Here is an 11,017-nt window from a genome sequence, read left to right on the forward strand (position 1 = left end):
CCGTTTTTGTTAATAGAGAATGAATTACATTTCTTTTCAGAAGAATTGCAATGGGGTTAGGGTTAGGGTACGGCGAGGAAAGTTTTTTTTTGGGGGGGGGGGCTTTAACAAAATACAACGGATGCAATTAACAGCAAGAGAAAAGAAAAAAGAAAATGCATGCGGTTTCGGCATGAACAGATTTCTTTTGGTTTCGACTATAAGGAAAGTGCGTGAAGGAGGAGAAAATGAAGATGGCAAAGAATTGGAACATGGACAGCGCATTCAAAGAGTCAAATTTATTCATTTTTTTTTTTTCTGGACTTTTGAGATGAGGATTGCCGAGTCGTATTATTTGGACTACTGTTCTTATCTTGAGTGTTAGTTGTACAACGTTTCGGCCGATGTAACATCCGACCTTTGTCAAGTGTATCTTGTTTAATTTCAAATTGAACCGTTCAGTTAATCCTTGGGGGGGGGGTAGCATGCCACGACCGGGTAGAAGTCCTAAGTAATCCGCAACTGCATTCTGAGGATTGAACCTTCAACCGCTGGAAGAATGTCACTTACAACTGAATTTTACACAGTACTGTTACACCACGGGTTCTTCCCGAAATTACGCGCAACTTTCTGAGTTTGACAGAAAGATTCCCGGGTTCAAGAAGATACACTTGACAAAAGGTTAGAGGTTGGAGGTTACAGCAGCCAAAACGTTGTCAGAATATCACTCAAGACGAGAACACTAGTCTAAATAATATGAAATGCATATATTATTCCTTAATTGGAATTCATTTTTTGAGATGAGCATTATATATATTAATTTTATTTTTATTTCGGACTATTAGTCTCATCATTATTAGTTGTTGTAAATAAATAAACGTGGATTTATAAGATCAAAAAGAATCCAATCTTGATCGCCCTTCGGGGCCCGTGGCGCAGTTGATAGAGACGTTGAATCTCTACGGTTCCAGATGGACATTGTCTGAAGATAGCGGTTTCAATCCCACCCAAAGCGTGCCAGAGGTAATTGGCCAAAAATGTGGTGAGACAACAACTACGGATGGCAGTGATGGCTGAGAATGCAGTTAGGAGATTCAAAGTTCCTATCCGTCGCGGTTACCATCTGACGAAAGCCAGAGGAATTAGTTGGCCAAAACGTTGTGAATAAACAATCCAATAAAAGATGAAAAACAACAACTAATAAAGATGAGACTAATAGTCCGAAATAAAAATAAAATTAATAAATATGAAATGCATTCAAGATTGCAAATTAGCTGAGATTAGGATTATGAGTGTGAGGGAATACAAATGTCTATATGGGTTTATTTATAATGTTACGAAAGTTTGCATCAACATAGTACCTTAGGTTTCAAGCTGGAGGAGTGAACCCAAGTGAAAAATGCTAGGTTTTCTTAGGTTTTAAGTATAAGCTGCTCACTCGATTTTATCAGCTATAGCCAATAAAGATCAAAATATGGGTGAGAAAAGCCAGTGAGCAGTTTATAATGAAAACTAAAAAAACATTTGTGTTTAATTTGTTGGAACCGATATAAATAATGTACTAATTTTATTTATCTCAACCTACACTGTCTCGTGTGTGTGTGTGTGTGTGTGTGTGTGTGTGTATGACAAAGCAGCTATATTCCAAATTCATCTTACCATTGTATTTCTTTCAACATGCCAAAACGTTCACTTTTTTGACAGCACCTGTTTCATAGCGCAGAAACAATCATATAATTATGATGCCAATTTTGAATATTTCCTGCACTGACTCATCAGAAAAAAAGGAACTTTTTAACTTTAGAAAGGGGGAAAAAAAAAAAAAAAAAAAAAAATCACAGAAATCCAAATATTTGCATCGTATGTTTTGATATTTAACATACATCGAGTTCCATAAAAAAAAAGAATAGGTAGAAATAAAACATGAAATATAGTTGGAAAATATATTTATTCCCCACAAACATATATATATATATATATATATATATATATATATATATATATATATATATATATATATATATATATATATAATGTGTGTGTGTGTGTGTGTAATATTTAATGTTATGGGAGAAATAACTCGCGTTCTCAATTGTGCAAGAACATTTTTTTCATGTTATTTCGACTGACACTATAAATTAGGGTGCTAATACACTTAATGATCGGCGCTATTTTTTAAATCGTATTTCCAAGTTTAATTAAATTTTTATGATGTTTTTTTTATTCAATTGTAAGGTTAAAGTATAGAAAAGGTACAAAACACCCTCCCCTCCCCATGTTAAGAATGGCTTTTTAAATAATACCGTTATTATTTCAGCACAGATCATTAAGTGCATGAGTACCTAAATCAGTTTGATCTTTTCTAGAGTTTCCCTGAAGCCAAGAGTATCGATAGAAAAATCAAATTACTATATAATTCCAAGTCATATATAATAGTGATGGGACGATTCTAATATGGGGGTGAGGCAAAGACCAATCAAAATGTCAGTTAGTAGAATGATTTTAAGTAAAACTTATATATGTAAAAGAAAATCTAAAAAAATGAACCCCCCTCTAAAAATGATCTATTGCTTTTTTTTTTTTTTTTTTTTTTTGACACGTCTCCAGTTTTGTTTTGTTTTTTTTTGTTCTAATTTTTGAAGAGTTCAACTTGAGACAATCAAGCTGAATCAAGAAATTTTCTCTGGAAGAGTACATAATCTTTTGTAAAATAAGCTGTTCATTATTTAAGTTTATTTTTTTCGAAAACTGTTTAAAAAAATAAAATTTGAAAAAAAAAAAAGAAGAAGATCACATTTTTTTCTCCTAGCGACTGTTTTAAACTATTTAGAAATCTTAATTCATCTGGGAAACAAGAAAAATATCTCAAACTGACCGCTTTAATTTATTTCAAGATTATAATTAAAAGAAAGTGTTCGTTATAAATAAATAAATAAATAAATAAAACGATTGTCTCCCCTTGTCCCGAGTTGAACTCTTAAAACATGAAAACAAAAAAATGCAGAAGTGGCTTTTTTTTTTTTTTTTTTAAATAGTCTGAATATGTTGTAATATAGTAATAAAAAGAATTTAAAAAAATACTTAAAAAAATTATTACAATACGGAAGAGATACAGAATGCAGGGCACAAGAGGAGGGGGTGGGAATGGAGGCGAATTCTATACACCTGCCAAATAAATAAATAATGATTACCTGTTTGTTAAGACGCTTGTATTCCATAATCAGGAACGCAAGGTCCCAGTCCAGATCCGAGGCCATCATAGACTGACTGAGATACACTCTACAACTCCCCCACTACCACCTCAAAGAAAAAAAATGGCGCCGTAGGCAGAAGAAAATGACTTCAAATCTCAGTATTACAACCACCACTGTTGTGTCGTTTCCATGAGTCTCAGTGTTAGTGTCAGAGGTCAAGACAGGTCTATATGGAGAAAAACCCCGGCTGCTTACGATAGGCAAAATAAATAAATAAAAATAATTTTTTTTAAAAAAGTTACGTAACGGATACTGGCATCATAGACGGAAACCGCATATTGTTGCATTCGCTTGCATTTTTTTTTTTTTTTAATGTGAAAAGGTTCACTTTGCAGTCAACAACTGAACTGATGAAGCTCAGAAAAGATACCGCAGTGGAGTGCAACAAACATGGGATATGAGCGGAAGGAGGTTTAAGAGGAGGACGACAGAGATGGTTCTTATCTAGAATTCAACCTAATCAAGAAACACAAAATCAGAAAAATCTTTATAATCTACGTACCCATCACAGAACGCAAATGTCATATTCCAATAACCATATGGATTGATCAGGTAAGTTTTTTTAATAAAGAAAATGATTTTAAACGATTAATGTGAAATGGTTAGCATTACAAGGCTGATCTTGCAAGTTTGAATTATTGTGGAGTTTTTTTTTAATATGGCAACGTAAGACAGTACCATTTTGCTTAGTTATAAATTTTGATTTTTTTTAAACTAAAAATAAAACTACTGAATCATTTTCCCTGATTTTTAGCATATGATATCTTCGTTCCGTGATGGGTACGTACATCAGAAAGATTTTTCTACATTTTTTGTTTTTTTAATAAGGTTGAATTCTGAACTTGCGTTACAGAAATGACAGTAAACACATGGTGTTTGTGCAGAATAGTGAAGTTTGAAATAAACGCATTTCAGGTGAAAACTATTACATAGTGTCACGTCAAAATTAGTATAAACTCAAAAATTTATATAAAAAAAAATGATCCAGTAGAAGATGTGGTAGATCTAATTTTTACAAAAATTAATCCACAATAACGGTCCAACATTTTGTATTTTGACTATTTTAAATTGAAAGCAATGGAGATAAGTCAGTTTGTCATACTAAATTGGTTGCACAACTCTTCTACATTAAAACATACGATAAAATTTGACGATTCGATAAATTCTATTTTTACTAGTAATTATTTTTCGAATGGATCATTTTTCGTAATTTTTTTTAGAATGTATACTAATTTTGACATGCTACGTAAGGAGGTAATGTTTCCACCGGAAATGCGTTCGTTTCGAATTTCACTATTCTCCACAGCTCCAAAAATTTAAACGTTTAAAGGTAATCTCCAAAAATACCGTTAGGGCTTACAACATGGCCGCCAGAAGAGTCACGTGATCCGGTTGATCCAAAACATGAATCGCCGTATTACGAAACCGGAAAACGCAAATTTAAAGCAAACTTTGACAAACAAGCATAATAATTAAGTACAAAAACAGTTTTTCAATATCATAATAATAAATAATTTATTTAGAACGGTCATTTAATTTTTTGTTCAGAAACAATCACAGTTTGTTTGTTTTTTAAATGTTTACAAAATGTCTACGAACGTGCGTAGACATTTTGTAAACATTGTTTTTAAAAAATAAAAAATAATACTTCTATTATGTTTTAAACGACTGTAATAGTTTATTTTGGAAGTATATTTCATAAAGAAAATTGACAACCCACTTTAAAAACAGAAATTACGAGTTTTATAAATTTTATTCGCAGTTTTTTGTTGGGGGTGTCAAAAATTCCGCCTAAAATTCTGATACACCTAGTCGACCACTTGTTTGTTCTGAATAAAATACTTTTTATAAACACTGTTTTAACTAAAAACAACCTAAGATTGTTTCTCAAAGTTTGCCTATTTTTATAACCAGATTATATCAACAAAAAATTAAATACAAACAAATTGTGATTGTTTGTCAAAGTTTGCCTTCAAGGCTGCGTTTTCCATTTGCACGATTCATGTTTTGTATCAACCGGATCACGTGACTCTTCTGGCGGCCATGTTGTAAGCCCTAACGGTATTTTTGGAGATTACCCGTTTAAAAACAAGAAAAAAAAAACGTATTTTAACAAGAGCCAACAAAACAAAACAAAAGAGTGAAAAAGTAAATATAGCACAAATAAATGTTACCAAAGGCAAGATAAATTACTTTTCTATTTGTGTATTAACATATTTTAAAGGGTTTTTAGTTCAAAAGAAACCACATGTCCACTGTGTTCCGTTAGAACGCAAAAATGGCGACCATAAGCATTGCATGACGATAATAGACAATCGCTCAAAAAAAAAAAAAAAAAAAAAAAAAAAAAAAATATATATATATATATATATATATATATATATATATATATATATACACACACAAACACGTCCAATAAATGTCACAAACCGTGCGAAATGTTATGTTCTATTAGAAGTTTTTTTAATATTCGAGTTTTAAACGATTATCAAGGGTCCTCGGGCAATGCTTTATGAGAGCCAAATGTTCTCATGCTGATTGAACAGAGTACATATGCAGTTTCTTTTAAACAACAACAACAAAACGCTTTAAAATATGCGAAAACAGACACAGCTTATCCAAGTAGGTAGAAGAGTAACTTATTTTACCTTTCGAAATATTTACTGGCTGTATATTTGTTTGATTATTTTTCTATTTTTTGTCGGCTCTTAAAAGGTAAACCGTAAAAAAAAAATTAAAAAAAAAAAACATGTACCGCAAATTAGTTTGTATACAACACCAACAAGAAGATATGGCATTACCCGGAATTAAAGGGGGAACCCTACATCAGGGTTGTTAAACATGCGGTCCACTGCAAGCATATTTAAAGCTCGTATAAAACAGATACTATAATTTCATCATTTCAACGACCAAAATTGAAGTTATTATAATTGACGAGAGCTTTGATAACAGAACGGTGTATATGTAACATAGCACATCTATTTTTTTTTGACGGTGTTGTTATATGTCAACACTCGGGACCCACACGTTGTATGCAGACATTCGCAAGGAAACAAAGACAAGGAAAGAATTCGACTAACTTTTTCTTCAGTTGAAACAACAGCCATTTATCTACAGGTTCTTCCAGAATAACACCTTGTCTCTTGTTCTAAAGTCTTTTTTTTTAATATATATAGGCATAGGATAAAGGTTAAAGAATGTACAGTAGTCAATTGGACAATATTGTAATTGTCAGTAATGGAAATTCAGTAAATTTGTTAACTTAAGGGGAACGGCTCATAAAGAACTTGTTTACATTAGACTTGAAGACAACCATATTATAGTCAGCTGGAAAGCAGGAAAACATAATCCAATGTGCTTAACAAGACTCTTCCGTATCGAACGCATGACACTGTCTTTGTCCGACTATGTTTGGGGCACGTCTTTTCCTGTCACTCTCGGCCCACGCGTGTAACAAATCTGTCTGTTTCTGTCCATCTCTAGCCACAGGGGTCCATGTTTTTCTCTTTTTATAATCTTTTTCTTTCCTTCTTCCCCAGCGTAACGTCACCACGCACATGGCTCGGTCATTTGCGTACAGCTGCTGCTGCCGTTACATGCGCATCTCCGCTCTGTTACATACAGATATAAAAAAAAATTAGCTCTACGTACCCGGCATTGGCCAGAAATGGTTTTATTTTTAATGTAGCATCCCTCTGCCTGTTCTACAAGTACTTTAACGGTGAATGCTCTGACGAACTGCAAGCACTTGTACCCCCTCGACGTAAATACCCCCGACAAACAGCAAAATCCCACCCCTTCACAGTTGGGATCCCTAGTTGTAAGAGAGCCTTCTACTCCAGTAGTTTCTTCTCCATAACTGCTAGACTTTGGAATTCCCTTCCGGGTTCCTGCTTCCCCAACTGTACTGACATGCAGAAGTTCAAGTGTAACGTGAACTGACATCTTGCTGCCCAACTCCCCACATAGTACCCCTGACGCTTATGTCCCTGATAGTAGTCCCCTATATCAAAGTGGCAATGTGCTTTGTTTGGGGTGAAAATGTAATTAAAAAAAGAAAAAAAAAAAAAAAAAAAAAAGAAGAAAATATACTTTTTTTTTCCCCCCACAATGTTTTTTAGTTTCAAATGAAGGAGATTAACGCTGTATTGGCGGATACATAGTTGTGCACTCTTATTTAAGATGGCATCCGTGTCACAATAATTCCAGCATGAACAAAGCATTTTCCAGAAGGAATTAAATGGAATTACATTTCATTCTTCCTAACAACATGCTATAAAACGACTCACCAAAAGAATAAGTACCCAAAGAGTCATGTTTTTGTTGTTTTTTTTGTTTTTTTTTAATTCTAGTACAAGTATATTACTTTAAACTATTAGCATGCCGAGGCAACGGCAAATAATCCTGATCGATTATTATTGTTGTTCAATGTTATGCAGAGGAAAAGACTCAGATATGTTTTAATAAATATATTTATGTTAAAAATCAAAAGGAATGTTAGTTTTTTTTTTAAACTAATACAAACAGGATAAACAAGTATACGTGACAGGCATCACGTGACGGTGATGAGTGATAGGTGTTGATTACGACATTAGAAGGGAGATGTTTTTGTATACAAAGAGTTTTAGTCAGTTAGTGGTTAGAGCCGACCGGTCGTAATAACGAAGCTTTTGGGGGAGCGAAGGGTCCACCACCTATCAAACGTAAGGAATGATGGACTAGCTTGCAGCTTTCCAATAGGGAAACATATGTAAAAAAACTTGCTGAAAAGACAACCCGAGATTTGTTGTGTACGGTAGTCATCAGGTCAACAGCATAGTAACTGTTAGTAGTGGAAATTTGGTATAATTTGATTATTTAAGGAGATGGCTCAGCAAGAACTTGTTTACATTGAACTTGAAGACAACGATATTGTAACCAGCTGGAAAGCAGGCCAGCAGAATAGAGTTCCCCGTGCAGGTAGTTCTAGGAAAAAAGCTTAGTAGAGAGGGGGAGATTGTTGATAGTGGTTTTAGCTAGACAAGTGTTGTTTTTTTTTTTTTTTTAAGTTTGACAAGGGGGGAACCATAGATTGGAGCTCAGACAAACACTTGCCATGAAAATAACGATAGAGCACAGACAGGCTACCAACATCTGTTTTGTGGGAAAGAGGTTGCAGGAAAGAGAAGAGGGTATCGCCCACCAGGTTTCGAACGCTATCAAGGCAGGATAGGGAGCTCCGAGCAGCTGCTGCCCAGATGTGGAAAATTGCATCAGAAGTGATATATACTGGAGCAGTACAATGATCCAACTACTTTTCTGGTGACCTTGACAACGGATTTGATATATACGCTCTAGTTCAGATCAGAAAACTTTGATGATATGAGCATTGAGCATATGATGAGAGTAAGTGGTGAAGCCAGTTCTTAAGGAAACGGTGCATGGTGGAAGAAGGAGAGACAGGCAGAGAAGGAGATGGATGGACGGGAGAGAGATTCGTCATAACACAGCCTCTAGCCCACGACTGATACAAATAGAGGCAACTGGTGTAATAATCAGCAATATAGCGCCTTCACGATCCTGAAGGGTTAAGTGACCCGAAAATCATGACATAGGGTTAAAATTACATTAAAATCGGATATACGTATTTGACATGTTTAGAGGACTCTGCTCCCACAGCTTGCATTGTTTTCCCTGGAAATTTTTACATATAAATACACTTTTAGTTTTTTTATGTAGATACTACAACCTGAGCACAGACATTGATATTTTTATGTGTTGTGGTGTTAGTTATTGAATAATTTATGAGGAAGACACAATAACAATTAAATATGTATTAACAAAAATACATAAAAGGGGTAATCCAGCAATATCTTTGCTCACTGCGGGACTAGTCGTAATGACTATCCTCTTTGCGTGTCTCTCTTGGACTCCCTTTAGTAAACAGGTTCTCGTTACCTGGAAGTGACGTTATGGAATAGTTCATTATTCCTGACAGTAGGGGGGCTGTCCCCAACATTATGTTTCTGAATTTTTAAGATGAAGATTTATAATTTGGATTATTTGGACTATTCTTTGCAAAGATCTGTGGCATATTGAATAAAGTACTTAATAAAATTTATTTTAAGTTACACTCTTCTGGAGGCTGAAGGTTCAAGCCTTAGTACAAGCAACAATCAACATACAATTGTGAATTACTTAGCTGACGGAACTACAATTACATGGCTGACAGAAAAAGAGCAAGCTACCAACCCCAGATTAAATAAAGGGCTCCATTCAAAATTTGTTGAATTAAATAAAGATTCACCAAGAAGATTGGAGGGTACACAATTGAAACGCTGTGAAAATAAAACTAAAGGAAAGAACAAATAATATGGATAAAACGTGATATAACATGGTTCAAAGGGAGAGTGAATGAAACAAGTCGCAAGTTTGGTTGAAAGTTTGAAAGGGATGGGACATGAGAAAAAAATTACTTAGAAAGCAATTATAAACGAAGGGACCCAGACCACAGAAATTGGTGACCCTAATATGTTTTTCCTCCCCTGCCACTAACAGAGAAGAAGGCAACGTCGACAGCCTAATAAATGATATTTCTTCAAATTCAGGATATTCTTCTTTACTTTGTGTTATTGTGCTAACTTTAACTTTAGAGCGAGAATTTATCCCTATGGAGTCGATCGTGGATAAAGTGTTTCGGTCGAGGAGGATCGCTTTGTTGAATGTTAAAGACACAAGGTATGATTTAATTGTGCCGCTATGGCTTGTTGAGTAACATTCGATAAACATGTGTTTTACTTGATTGTGACGTACAAAACATTTGAACATATTAGATTAATTTGGATTATTTAGACGACTGTTCTCATCTTTAGTGTTATTCTCACGTTTCGGCCAAGTTCCACAGAAAGATTGCCAAGTTCAACAAAATACACCAGAAAAAGGTTGGAGGTTACATCGACCGAAACATTGTGAGAATAACACTCAAGATGAGAACAATCGTCCGAATAATCCAAATAATATGGACTGATATTTTTACACATGGATTAGCGAAAATAAAGATGGAAGAACAGTTATTCCTCAAAATCAACAGAGATCTTGAATTCTTTTACCAAACTCTCAAAGAGGATTTCTTTTGCTAATTTAAGATTTTCTTCGACAAATCGTACAATATATCAATGGAACCGAACAGTGCAAAAGAAATAATATCCTCAGAAAAAGGTCGAGTTGTGTCAAAGATGGACAATAGTTGTACTTCTAGAATTGAAATTGGATTGACCATTTAAAGACTTCCATCTCTTCTCAAGTTCAGAAAAGAAAAAAACGTTTGTAAATCGAAAGTTTCTCTATAAGATCTAATTGAGTAAATTCACAATGTTCCAATCAGATGGAAGATCGAATAAAGTTTGGTAAGAGGTTATATATATATATATATATATATATATATATATATATATATATATATATATATATATAAGAGAGAGAGAGAGGACGGAGGAAGAAGTTAAAAGATGAATGATATTCTCATATATATATATATATATATATATATATATATATATATATATATATATATATATATATATATATTTGAGAATAGTTCGCGTTACTTTAAAACTAACAGACTTTATGCCACCAGTTTCTAGTTTAGTAATAAGGATGATAAAACAAGGTGGGGATAAAAATAAAATATTTAAACAGTTAAATAAAGCATTTGTTCGTTATCCTGATGCTTTTGAATCGTTTAAGATAAACCAGACTATATTAATAAAGGAAATCCAAAACTATATTAGCAATGTATAAAATGT

General features: G+C 33.8%; 1 protein-coding gene across 3 annotated transcripts in view; it reads right to left on the reverse strand.

Annotated features, from left to right (window-relative positions):
• Positions 1 to 11,017, reverse strand: part of LOC145297722 (transient receptor potential cation channel subfamily M member 3-like) — a 790,615-nt gene that overhangs the window by 358,779 nt on the left and 420,819 nt on the right. The gene's annotated exons all lie outside the window — the stretch shown is intronic.

The sequence above is a fragment of the Euprymna scolopes genome, chromosome 18 (assembly GCF_053919585.1).
Source record: "Euprymna scolopes isolate OS-2025 chromosome 18, ASM5391958v1, whole genome shotgun sequence".
NCBI classification, from domain to species: Eukaryota; Metazoa; Mollusca; class Cephalopoda; order Sepiida; family Sepiolidae; genus Euprymna; species Euprymna scolopes.